We start from the raw sequence: 14555 nt of genomic DNA, 5'->3' as shown, positions 1-14555 counted from the left end.
CAAACTCCCCTGCAGTTTTCAAAATATCCCAAATATCCCAATTTCGAGGCCTGAGCCATATTTTGGAGCCAAATTCTGGCTCTCTGCACGTATTCGCAGTTTGAAATTGCGACTTTTTTATACCCAACATATTCCAAGAACTGAATGCGGCGTTTGGTCACATTTGTCCCAAACCTCCCTCCAGTTTTCAAAATATCCCAAACACCCCAATTTCGAGGCCTGAGCCATATTTTGGAGCCCAATTCTGGCTCTATGCACGTATTCGCAGTTTGATATTACGATTTTTTATACCCAACATATGCCAAGTCCTGAAAGCGTCAGTGAGTCTCATTTTGCACAAACTCCCCTGCAGTTTTTGAAATATCCCAAATATCCCAATTTCGAGGCCTGAGACATATTTTGGAACCAAATTCTGGCTCTCTACACGTACTCGCAGTTTGAAATTACAACTTTTTATACCCAACATAGGCCAAGTACTGAAAGTGGCGTTTGGTCATATTTGTCCCAAAGTACCCTGCAGTTTTCAAAATATCCCAAACATCCCAATTTCGAGGCCTGAGCCATATTTTCGAGCCAAATTCTCGCTCTATGCACGTATTCGCAGTTTGATATTACGACTTTTTATACCCAACATATGCCAAGTCATAAAACCGGCAGAGAGTCACATTTTGCACAAACTCCCCTGCAGTTTTTGAAATATCCCAAATATCCCAATTTGAAAGCCTGAGACATATTTTGGAACCAAATTCTGGCTCTCTGCACGTATTCGCAGTTTGAAAATACGACTTTTTTATACCCAACATATGCGAAGTATTGAAAGCGGCGTTTAGTCACATTTGTCCCAATCCCCCCTGCAGTTTTCAAAATATCCCAAACATCCCAATATCGAAGCCTGAGCCATATTTTGGAGCCAAATTCTGGCTCTATGCACGTATTCGCAGTTTGATATTACGACTTTTTATACCCAACATATGCCAAGTAATGAAAGCGGCAGTGAGTCACATTTTGCCCTAACTCCCCTCCAGTAATAAAGCAAATATCCCAATTTCGAGGCCTGAGCTATATTTTGGAGCCAAATTCTGGCTCTCTGCACGTATTCGCAGTTTGAAATTACATATCTTTATACCCAACATATGCCAAGTACTGAAAGCGGCGCTGGGTCACATTTGTCCCAAACCTTCCTCCAGTTTTCAAAATATCCCAAACACCCCAATTTCAAGGCCTGAGCCATATTTTAGAGCCAAATTCTGGCTCTATGCACGTATTCGCAGTTTGATATTACGACTTTTTATACGCAACATATGCCAAGTCCTGAAAGCGGCAGTGAGTCGCATTTTGCACAAACTCCCCTGTAGTTTTTGAAATATCCCAAATATCCCAATTTCGAGGCCTGAGCCATATTTTGGAGCCAAATTCTGGCTCTCTGCACGTATTCGCAGTTTGAAATTACGAATTTTTATACCCAACATATGCGAAGTACTGAGAGCGGCGTTTGGTCTCATTTGTCCCAAACCTCCCTGTAGTTGCAAAATATCCCAAATATCCCAATTTCGAGGGCTGCGCCATATTTTGGAGCAAAATTCATGATATCTGCACGTATTCGCAGTTTGAAATTACAACTTTTTATACCCAACATAGGCCAAGTACTGAAAGCGGCATTTGGTCATATTTGTCCCAAAGTCCCCTGCAGTTTTCACAATATCCCAAACATCCCAATTTCGAGGCCTGAGCCATATTTTGGAGTTAAATTCTATCTCTATGCACGTATTCGCATTTTGATATTATGACATTTTATACCCAACATATGCCACGTCCTGACAGCGGCAGTGAGTCACATTTTGCACAAACTCCCCTGCAGTTTTTGAAATATCCCAAATATCCCAATTTCGAGGACAGAGCCATATTTTGGAGCCAAATTCTGGCTCTCTGCACGTATTCGCAGTTTGAAATTACGAATTTTTATTCCCAACATATGCGATGTACTGAGAGCAGCGTTTGGTCTCATTTGTCCCAAACCTCCCTGCAGTTGCAAAATATCCCAAATATCCCAATTTCGAGGCCTGCACCATATTTTGGAGCAAAATTCAGGCTCTCTGCACGTATTCGCAGTTTGAAATTACAACTTTTTTTACCCAACATATGCCAAGTACTGAAAGCGGCGTTTGGTCATATTTGTCCCAAAGTCCCCTGCAGTTTTCAAAATATCCCAAACAACCCAATTTCGAGGCCTGAGCCATATTTTGGAGTTAAATTCTGGCTCTCTGCACGTATTCGCAGTTTGAAATTGCTACTTTTTTTTACCAACATATGCCAAGTACTGTAAGCGGCGTTTGGTCACATTTGTCCCAAACCTCCCTGCAGTTTTCAAAATATCCCAAACATTCCAATTTCGAGGCCTGGGCCATATTTTGGAGCCAAATTCTGGCTCTCTGCACGTATTCGCAGTTTGAAATTACGACTTTTTTATACCCAACATATGCGAAGTTCTGAAAGCGGCGTTTGGTCACATTTGTCCCAAACCTCCCTGCAGTTTTCAAAATATCCCAAACATTCCAATTTTGAGGCCTGAGCCATATTTTGAAGCCAAATTCTGGCTCTATGCACGTACTCGGAGTTTGATATTACGAATTTTTATACCCAACATATGCCAAGTCCTGAAAGCGGCAGTGAGTCACATTTTGCCCAAACTCCCCTCTAATAATAACGCAAATATCCCAATTTCGAAGCCTGAGCCATATTTTGGAGCCAAGTTCTGGCTCTCTGCACGTATTCGCAGTTTGAAATTACGACTTTTTTATACCCAACATATGCGAAGGACTGAAAGCGGCGTTTGGTCACATTTGTCCCAAACCTCCCTGCAGTTTTCAAAATATCCCAAACATCTCAATATCGAGGCCTGGGCCATATTTTGGAGCCAAATTCTGGCTCTCTGCACGTATTCGCAGTTTGATATTACGACTTTTTATACCCAACATATGCGAAGTACTGAAAGCGGTTTTTGGTCACATTTGTCCTAAACTTTATTGCAGTTTTCAAAATATCCGAAACATCCCAATATCGAGGCCTCAGCCATATTTTGGAACCAAATTCAGGCTCTCTGCACTTATTCGCAGTTTGAAATAACGAATTTTTTTACCCAACATATGCCAAGTACTGAAAGCGGCGTTTGGTCACATTTGTCCCAATCCACCCTCCAGTTTTCAAAATATCCCAACCATCCCTATTTCGAGGCCTGAGCCATATTTTGGAGCCAAATTCTGGATCTCTGCACGTATTCGCAGTTTGAAATTACGACTTTTTATACCGAACATATGCCAAGTACTGAAAGCGGCGTTTGGTCATATTTGTCCCAAAGTCCCCTGCAGTTTTCAAAATATCCCAAACATCCCAATTTTGAGGCCTGAGCCATAATTTGGAGCCAAATTCTGGCTTTGTGCACGTATTCGCAGTTTGATATTACGACTTTTTATACCGAACATATGCCAAGTCCTGAAAGCGGCAGTGAGTCACATTTTGCACAAACTCCCCTGCAGTTTTTGAAATATCCCAAATATCCCAATTTCAAGGCCTGAGCCATATTTTGGAGCCAAATTCTGGCTCTATGCACGTATTCGCAGTTTGATATTACGACTTTTTATAAACAACATATGCAAAGTCCTGAAATCGGCAGTGAGTCGCATTTTGCACAAACTCCCCTGCAGTTTTTGAAATATCCCAAATATCCCAATTTCGAGGCCTGAGCCATATTTTGGAGCCAAATTCTGGCTCTCTGCACGTATTCGCGGTTTGAAATTACGACTTTTTATACCCAACATATGCAAAGTACTGAGAGCGGCGTTTGGTCTCATTTGTCCCAATCCTCCCTGCAGTTGCAAAATATCCCAAATATCCCAATTTCGAGGCCTGCGCCATTATTTGGAGCAAAATTCAGGCTCTCTGCACGTATTCGCAGTTTGAAATTGCGACTTTTTTATACCAACATATGCCAAGTACTGAAAGCGGCGTTTGGTCACATTTGTCCCAAACCTCCCTCCAGTTTTCAAAATATCCCAAACACCCCAATTTCGAGCCTGAGCCATAATTTGGAGCCAAATTCTGGCTCTGTGCAGGTATTCGCAGTTTGAAATTACAACTTTTTATACCCAACATAGGCCAAGTACTAAAAGCGGCGTTTAGTCATATTTGTCCCAAAGTCCCCTGCAGTTTTCAAAATATTCCAAACATCCCAATTTCGAGGCCTGAGCCATATTTTGGAGCCAAATTCTGGATCTATGCACGTATTCGCAGTTTGATATTACGACTTTTATACCCAACATATTCCAAGTCCTGAAAGCGGCAGTGAGTCACATTTTGCACAAACTCCCCTGCAGTTTTTTAAATATCCGAAATATCCCAATTTCGAGGCCTGAGACATATTTTGGAACCAAATTCTGGCTCTCTGCACGTATTCGCAGTTTGAAATTACGACTTTTTTATACAGAACATATGCAAAGTATTGAAAGCGGCGTTTAGTCACATTTGTCCCAATCCACCCTGCAGTTTTCAAAATATCCCAAACATCCCAATATCGAGGCCTGAGCCATATTTTGTAGCCAAATTCTGGCTCTATGCACGTATTCGCAGTTTGATATTACGACTTTTTATACCCAACATATGCCAAGTAATGAAAGCGGCAGTGAGTCACATTTTGCCCAAACTCCCCTCCAGTAATAATGCAAATATCCCAATTTCGAGGCCTGAGCTATATTTTGGAGCCAAATTCTGGCTCTCTGCACGTTTTCGAAGTTTGAAATTACATCTTTTTATAACCAACATATGCCAAGTACTGAAAGCGGCGTTTGGTCACATTTGTCCCAAACCTCCCTCCAGTTTTCAAAATATCCCAAACACCCCAATTTCGAGGCCTGAGCCATATTTTGGATCCAAATTCTGGCTCTATGCACGTATTTGCAGTTTGATATTACGACTTTTTATACCCAACATATGCAAAGTACTGAGAGCGGCGTTTGGTCTCATTTGTCCCAAACCTCCCTGCAGTTTTCTAAATATCCCAAATATCCCAATTTCGAGGCCTGCGCCATATTTTGGAGCAAAATTCAGGCTCTCTGCATGCATTCGCAGTTTGAAATTACAACTTTTTATACCCAACATAGGCCAAGTACTGAAAGCGGCGTTTGGTCATATTTGTCCCAAAGACTCCGGCAGTTTTCAAAATATCCCAAACATCCCAATTTCGAGGCCTGAGCCATATTTTTGAGCCAAATTCTGGCTCAATGCACGTATTCGCAGTTTGATATTACGACATTTTATACCCAACATATGCCAAGTCCTGAAAGCGGCAGTGAGTCACATTTTGCACAAACTCCACTGCAGCTTTCAAAATATCCCAAATATCCCAATTTCGAGGCCTGAGCCATATTATGGAGCCAAATTTTGGCTCTTTGCACGTATTCGCTTTTTAAAATTGCGATTTTTTATACCAACATATGCCAAGTCCTGAAAGCGGCAGTGAGTCGCATTTTGCACAAACTCCCCTGCAGTGTTTGAAATATCCCAAATAACCCAATTTCGAGGCCTGAGCCATATTTTGGAGCCAAATTATGGCTCTCTGCAGGTATTCGCAGTTTGAAATTACGACTTTTTATACCCAACATATGCGAAGTACTGAGAGCGGCGTTTGGTCTTATTTGTCCCAAACCTCCCTCCAGTTTTCAAAATATCCCAAACACCCCAATTTCGAGGCCTGAGCTATAATTTGGAGCCAAATTCTGGCTCTCTGCACGTATTCGTAGTTTGAAATTACAACTTTTTTATACCCAACATATGCGAAGTACTGAAAGCGGCGTTTAGTCACATTTGTCCCAATCCCCCCTGCAGTTTTCAAAATATCCCAAACATCCCAATATCGAGGCCTGAGCCTTATTTTGGAGCCAAATTCTGGCTCTATGCACGTACTCGGAGTTTGATATTACGAATTTTTATACCCAACATATGCCAAGTCCTGAAAGCGGCAGTGAGTCACATTTTGCCCAAACTCCCCTCCAATAATAATGCAAATATCCCAATTTCGAAGCCTGAGCCATATTTTGGAGCCAAGTTCTGGCTCTCTGCATGTATTCGGGGTTTGATATTACGACTTTTTATACCCAACATATGCGAAGTACTGAAAGCGGTGTTTGGTCACATTTGTCTTAAACTTTCCTGCAGTTTTCAAAATATCCCAAACATCCCAATATCGAGGCCTGAGCTATATTTTGGAGCCAAATCCTGGCTTTCTGCACGTATTCGCAGTTTGAAATAACGACTTTTTATACCCAACATATGCGAAGTACTGAAAGCGGCGTTTAGTCACATTTGTCCTAATCCCCCCTGCAGTTTTCAAAATATCCCAAACATCCCAATATCGAGGCCTGAGCCATATTTTGGAACCAAATTCAGGCTCTCTGCACGTATTCGCAGTTTGAAATAACGATTTTTTATACCCAACATATGACAAGTACTGAAAGTGGCGTTTGGTCACATTTGTCCCAAATCTAACTGCAGTTTTCAAAATATCCCAAACATCCCAATATCGAGGCCTGAGCCTTATTTTGGAGCCAAATTCTGGATCTATGCACGTATTCGCAGTTTGAAATTACGACTTTTTATACCCAACATATGCCAAGTACTGAAAGCGGCGTTTGGTCATATTTGTCCCAAAGTCCCCTGCAGTTTTCAAAATATCCCAAACATCCCAATTTCGAGGCCTGAGCCATATGTTGGAGCCAAATTCTGGCTCTATGCACGTATTCGCAGTTTGATATAACGACATTTTATACCCAACATATGCCAAGTCCTGAAAGCGGGAGCGAGTCACATTTTGCACAAACTCCCCTGCAGTTTTCAAAATATCTCAAATATCCCAATTTCGAGGCCTGAGCCATATTATGGAGCCAAATTTTGACTCTTTGCACGTATTCGCTTTTTGAAATTGCTACTTTTTTATACCAACATATGCCAAGTACTGAAAGCGGCGTTTGGTCACATTTGTCCCAAACCTCCCTACAGTTTTCAAAATATCCCAAACACCCCAATTTCGAGGCTTGAGCCATATTTTGTAGCCAAATTCTGGCTCTATGCACGTATTCGCAGTTTGATATTACGACTTTTTATACCCAACATATGCAAAGTCCTGAAAGCGGCAGTGAGTCGCATTGTGCACAAACTCCCCTGCAGTTTTCAAAATATCCCAAACATCCCAATATCGAGGCCTGAGCCATATTTTGGAACCAAATTCAGGCTCTCTGCACATATTCGCAGTTTGAAATAACGACTTTTTATACCCAACATATGCGAAGTACTGAGAGCGGCGTTTGGTCACATTTGTCCCAAACCTCCCTGCAGTTTTCAAAATTTCCCAAATATCCCAATTTCGAGGCCTGCGTCATATTTTGGAGCAAAATTCAGGCTCTCTGCACGTATTCGCAGTTTGAAATTAAAACTTTTTATACCCAACATAGGCCAAGTACTGAAAGCGGCGTTTGGTCATATTTGTCCCAAAGTCCCCTGCAGTTTTCACAACATCCCAAACATCCCAATTTCGAGGCATGAGCCATATTTTGGAGCTAAATTCTGGCTCTATGCATGTATTCGCAGTATGATATTATGACATTTTATACCCAACATATGCCAAGTCCTGAAAGCGGCAGTGAGTCACATTTTGCACAAACTCCCCAGCAGTTTTCAAAATATCCCAAATATCCCAATTTCGAGGCCTGAGCCATATTATGGAGCCAAATATTGGCTCTTTGCACGTATTCGCTGTTTGAAATTGCGACTTTTTTATAACAACATAAGCCAAGTACTGAAAGCGGCGTTTGGTCGCATATGTCCCAAACCTCCCTCCAGTTTTCAAAATATCCCAAACACCCCAATTTCGATTCCTGAGCCATATTTTGGAGCCAAATTCTGGCTCTATGCACGTATTCGCAGTTTGATAATACGATTTTTATACCCAACATATTCCAAGTAATGAAAGCGGCAGTGAGTCACATTTTGCCCACACTCCCCTCCAGCAATAATGCAAATATCCCAATTTCGAGGCCTGAGCTATATTTTGGAGCCGAATTCTGGCTCTCTGCACGTATTCGCAGTTTGAAATTACATCTTTTTCTACCCAACATATGCGAAGAACTGAAAGCGGCGTTTGGTCACATTTGTCCCAAACCTCCCTCCAGTTTTCAAAATATCCCAAACACCCCAATTTCGAGGCCTGAGCCATATTTTGGAGCCAAATTCTGGCTCTCTGCACGTATTCGCAGTTTGAAATTACAACCTATTATACCCAACATATGCCAAGTACTGAAAGCGGCGTTTGGTCATATTTGTCCCAAAGACCCCTGCAGTTTTCAAAATATCCCAAACATCCCAATTTCGAGGCCTGAGCCATATTTTGGAGCCAAATTCTGGCTCTCTGCACGTATTCGCAGTTTGAAATTACGACTTTTTATACCCAACATATGCGAAGTACTGAAAGCCGCGTTTGGTCTCATTTGTCCCAAACCTCCCTGCAGTTGCAAAATATCCCAAATATCCCAATTTCGAGGCCTGCGCCATATTTTGGAGCAAAATTCAGGCTCTCTGCACTCATTCTCTGTTTGAAATTACAACTTTTTATACCCAACATATGCCAAGTACTGAAAGCGGCGTTTGGTCATATTTGTCCCAAAGTCCCCTGCAGTTTTCAAAATATCCCAAACACCCCAATTTCGAGGCCTGAGCCATATTTTGGAGTCAAATTCAGGCTCTCTGCACGTATTCGCAGTTCGAAATTGCCACCTTTTATACCCAACATATGCCAAGTCCTGAAAGCGGCAGTGAGTCACATTTTGCACAAACTCCCCTGCAGTTTTCAAAATATCCCATATATCCCAATTTCGAGGCCTGAGCCATATTATGGAGCCAAATTTTGGCTCTTTGCACGTATTCGCAGTTTGAAATTGCGACTTTTTTATACCAACATATGCCAAGTACTGAAAGCGGCGCTTGGTCACATTTGTCCCAAACCTCCCTGCAGTTTTTTAAATATCCAAAGCATCCCAATTTCGAGGCCTGGGCCATATTTTGGAGCCAAATTCTGGATCTCTGCACGTACTCGCAGTTTAATATTACGAATTTTTATACCCAACATATGCCAAGTCCTGAAAGCGGCAGTGAGTCACATTTTGCACAAACTCCCCTGCAGTTTTTGAAATATCCCAAATATCCCAACTTCGAGGCCTGAGCCATATTTTTGGAGCCAAATTCTGGATCTCTGCACGTATTAGCAGTTTGAAATTGCGACTTTTTTATACCCAACATATGCCAAGTACTGAAAGCGGCAGTGAGTCACATTTTGCCCAAACTCCCCTCAAGTAATAACGCAAATATCCCAATTTCGAGGCCTGAGCCATATTTTGGAGCCAAATTCTGGCCCTCTGCACGTATTCGCTGTTTGATATTACGACCTTTTATACCCAACATATGCCAAGTACTGGACGCAGCAGTGAGTCACATTTTGCACAAACTCCCCTTCAGTTTTCAAAATATCCCAAACATTCCAATTTCGAGGCCTGAGCCATATTTTAGAGCCAAATTCAGGCTCTCTGCACGTATTCGCAGTTTGATATTACGACTTTTTTATACCCAACATATGTGGAGTACTGAAAGCAGCGTTTGATCACATTTGTCCCAAACCTTCCTGCAGTTTTCAAAATATCCCAAACATCCATATATCGAGGCCTACCCCATATTTTGGAGCCAAATTCTGGCTCTCTGCACGTATTCGCAGTTTGGTATCACGAATTTTATACCCAACATATGCCAAGTACTGAAAGCAGCAGTGAGTCACATTTTGCACAAACTCCCCTCCAGTTTTCAAAATATCTCAAATATCCAAATTTCGAGGCCCGAGCCATATTTTAGAGCCAATTTCTTGCTCTCTGCACGTATTCGCAGTTTGAAATTGCGACTTTTTTATTCCCAATATATGCCAAGTGCTGAAAATGGCGTTTGGTCACATGTGACCCAAACCTCCCTCCAGTTTTCAAAATATCCCACACATCCCAATTTCGTGGCCTGAGCCATATTTTGGAGCCAGATTCTGGCTCTCTGCACTTATTTGCAGTTTGAAATTGCGACTTTTTTATACCCAACATATGTCAAGTACTGAAAGCGGCGTTTGGTCATATTTGTCCTAAACTCCCCTGCAGTTTTCAAAAAATCCCAAACTTCCCAATTTCGAAACCTGAGCCATAATTTGGAGCCAAATTCTGGCTCTCTGCACGTATTCGCAGTTTGGTATTACGAATTTTATACCCAACATATGCCAAGTACTGAAAGCAGCAGTGAGTCACATTTTGCACAAACTCCCCTGCAGTTTTCGAAATATCCCAAATATCCCAATTTCGAGGCCTGAGCCATATTTTGGAGCCAAATTCTGGCTCTCTGCACGTATTCGCAGGTTGAAATAGCGAATTTTTTATTCCCAACATATGCCAAGTACTGAAAGCGGCAGTGAGTCACATTTTGCCCAAACTCCCCTTCAGTTTTCAAAATAACGCAAATATCCCAATTTCGAGGCCTGAGCTATATTTTGGAGCCAAATTCTGGCTCTCTGCACGTATTCGTAGTTTGAAATTACATCTTTTTATACCCAACATATGACAAGTACTGAAAGCGGCGTTTGGTCACATTTGTCCCAAACCTCCCCGCAGTTTTCAAAATATCCCAAATATCCCAATTTCGAGGCCTGAGCCATATTTTGGACCCAAATTCTGGCTCTTTGCATGTATTAGCAGTTTGAAACTACGACTTTTTTATACCCAACATATGCGAACGACTGAAAACGGCGTTTGGTCACATTTATCCCAAACCTCCCTCCAGTTTTCAAAATAACCCAAACGTCCCAATTTCGAGGCCGTAGCCATATTTTGGAGCCAAATTCTGGCTCTCTGCACGTATTCGCAGTTTGAAATTGCGACTTTTTTATACCCAACATATGCTAAGTGCTGGAAGTGGCGTTTGGTCACATTTGTCTGAATCCCCTCAGCAGTTTTCAAAATATCCCAAACATCCTAAAATCGAGGCTTGAGCCATATTTTGGAGCCAAATTCTGGATCTCTGCACGTATTCGCAGGTTGAAATTACGACATATAATATCCAACATATGCCAAGCACTGAAAGCGGCAAAGAGTCACATTTTGCACAAACTCCCCTGCATTTTTCTAAATATCCCAAACATCCCAATTTCGAGGCCTGAGCCATATTTTGGAGTTAAATTCAGGCTCTCTGCACGTATTCGCAGTTTGAAATTACGACATTTTATACCCAACATATGCCAAGTACTGAACGCAGCGTTTGGTCACATTTGTCCCAAACCTCCCTCCAGTTTTCAAAATATCCCAAACATCCCAATATCGAGGCCTGAGCCATATTTTGGAGCCAAATTCTGGCTCTCTGCACGTATTCGCAGGTTGAAATAGCGAATTTTTTATTCCCAACATATGCCAAGTACTGAAAGCGGCAGTGAGTCACATTTTGCCCAAACTCCCCTTCAGTTTTCAAAATAACGCAAATATCCCAATTTCGAGGCCTGCGCCATATTTTGGAGCAAAATTCAGGCTCTCTGCACTCATTCTCTGTTTGAAATTACAACTTTTTATACCCAACATATGCCAAGTACTGAAAGCGGCGTTTGGTCATATTTGTCCCAAAGTCCCCTGCAGTTTTCAAAATATCCCAAACATCCCAATTTCGAGGCCTGAGCCATATTTTGGAGTCAAATTCTGGCTCTCTGCACGTATTCGCAGTTCGAAATTGCCACCTTTTATACCCAACATATGCCATGTCCTGAAAGCGGTAGTGAGTCACATTTTGCACAAACTCCCCTGCAGTTTTCAAAATATCCCATATATCCCAATTTCGAGGCCTGAGCCATATTATGGAGCCAAATTTTGGCTCTTTGCACGTATTCGCTGTTTGAAATTGCGACTTTTTTATAACAACATATGCCAAGTACTGAAAGCGGCGTTTGGTCACATTTGTCCCAAACCTCCCTGCAGTTTTTTAAATATCCAAAGCATCCCAATTTCGAGGCCTGGGCCATATTTTGGAGCCAAATTCTTGATCTCTGCACGTACTCGCAGTTTAATATTACGAATTTTTATACCCAACATATGCCAAGTCCTGAAAGCGGCAGTGAGTCACATTTTGCACAAACTCCCCTGCAGTTTTCGAAATATCCCAAATATCCCAACTTCGAGGCCTGAGCCATATTTTTGGAGCCAAATTCTGGATCTCTGCACGTATTAGCAGTTTGAAATTGCGACTTTTTTATACCCAACATATGCCAAGTACTGAAAGCGTCAGTGAGTCACATTTTGCCCAAACTCCCCTCAAGTAATAACGCAAATATCCCAATTTCGAGGCCTGAGCCATATTTTGGAGCCAAATTCTGGCCCTCTGCACGTATTCGCTGTTTGATATTACGACTTTTTATACCCAACATATGCCAAGTACTGGACGCAGCAGTGAGTCACATTTTGCACAAACTCCCCTTCAGTTTTCAAAATATCCGAAACATCCCAATTTCGAGGCCTGAGCCATATTTTAGAGCCAAATTCAGGCTCTCTGCACGTATTCGCAGTTTGATATTACGACTTTTTTATACCCAACATATGTGGAGTACTGAAAGCGGCGTTTGATCACATTTGTCCCAAACCTTCCTGCAGTTTTCAAAATATCCCAAACATCCCAATATCGAGGCCTACCCCATATTTTGGAGCCAAATTCTGGCTCTCTGCACGTGTTCGCAGTTTGGTATTACGAATTTTATACCCAACATATGCCAAGTACTGAAAGCAGCAGTGAGTCACATTTTGCACAAACTCCCCTCCAGTTTTCAAAATATCTCAAATATCCAAATTTCGAGGCCTGAGCCATATTTTAGAGCCAAATTCTTGCTCTCTGCACGTATTCGCAGTTTGAAATTGCGAATTTTTTATTCCCAATATATGCCAAGTGCTGAAAATGGCGTTTGGTCACATGTGACCCAAACCTCCCTCCAGTTTTCAAAATATCCCACACATCCCAATTTCGTGGCCTGAGCCATATTTTGGAGCCAGATTCTGGCTCTCTGCACGTATTCGCAGTTTGAAATTACGACTTTTTATACCCAACATATCCCAATTCCTGAAAGCGGCAGTGAGTCATATTTGTCCCAAAGTCTCCTGCAGTTTTCAAAATATCCCAAACATCCCAATCTCGAGTCCTGAGCCATATTTTGGAGCCAAATTCTGGCTCTCTGCACTTATTTGCAGTTTGAAATTGCGACTTTTTTATACCCAACATATGTCAAGTACTGAAAGCGGCGTTTGGTCATATTTGTCCTAAACTCCCCTGCAGTTTTCAAAATATCCCAAACTTCCCAATTTCGAAACCTGAGCCATAATTTGGAGCCAAATTCTTGCTCTATGCACGTATTCGCAGTTTGATATTACCAATTTTTATACCCAACATACGCAAAGTCCTGAAAGCTGCAGTGAGTCACATTTTGCACAAACTCCCCTGCAGTTTTCGAAATATCCCAAATATCCCAATTTCGAGGCCTGAGCCATATTTTGGAGCCAAATTCTGGCTCTCTGCACGTATTCGCAGTTTGAAATAGCGACTTTTTTATTCCCAACATATGCCATGTACTGAAAGCGGCAGTGAGTCACATTTTGCCCAAACTCCCCTTCAGTTTTCAAAATAACGCAAATATCCCAATTTCGAGGCCTGAGCTATATTTTGGAGCCAAATTCTGGCTCTCTGCACGTATTCGCAGTTTGAAATTATATCTTTTTATACCCAACATATGACAAGTACTGAAAGCGGCGTTTGGTCACATTTGTCCCAAACCTCCCCGCAGTTTTCAAAATATCCCAAATATCCCAATTTCGAGGCCTGAGCCATATTTTGGACCCAAATTCTGGCTCTTTGCATGTATTTGCAGTTTGAAACTACGACTTTTTTATACCCAACATATGCGAGCGACTGAAAACGGCGTTTGGTCACATTTATCCCAAACCTCTCTCCAGTTTTCAAAATATCCCAAACGTCCAAATTTCGAGGCCTGAGCTATATTTTGGAGCCAAATTCTGGCTCTCTGCACGTATTCGCAGTTTGAAATTACGACTTTTTATACCCAACATATGCCAAGTACTGAAAGCGGCGTTTGGTCATATTTGTCCCGAAGTCCCCTGCAGTTTTCAAAATATCCCAAACATCCCAATTTCGAGGCCTGAGCCATATTTTGGAGCCAAATTCTGGCTCTCTGCACGTATTCGCAGTTTTAAGTTACGACTTTTTATACCCAACCCAGCCAAGTACTGAAAGCGGCGTTTGGTCACATTTGTCCCAAACCTCCCTCCAGTTTTCAAAATATTCCAAACATCCCAATTTCTAAGCCTGAGTCATATTATGGAGCCAAATTCTGGCTCTATGCACGTATTCGCAGTTTGATATTACGACTTTTTATACCCAACATATGCCAAGTC

The sequence above is a fragment of the Procambarus clarkii genome, unplaced genomic scaffold, assembly GCF_040958095.1.
Source record: "Procambarus clarkii isolate CNS0578487 unplaced genomic scaffold, FALCON_Pclarkii_2.0 HiC_scaffold_222, whole genome shotgun sequence".
In the NCBI taxonomy this organism is placed as follows: domain Eukaryota; kingdom Metazoa; phylum Arthropoda; class Malacostraca; order Decapoda; family Cambaridae; genus Procambarus; species Procambarus clarkii.
Note: the sequence above shows the minus strand (reverse complement) of the source record.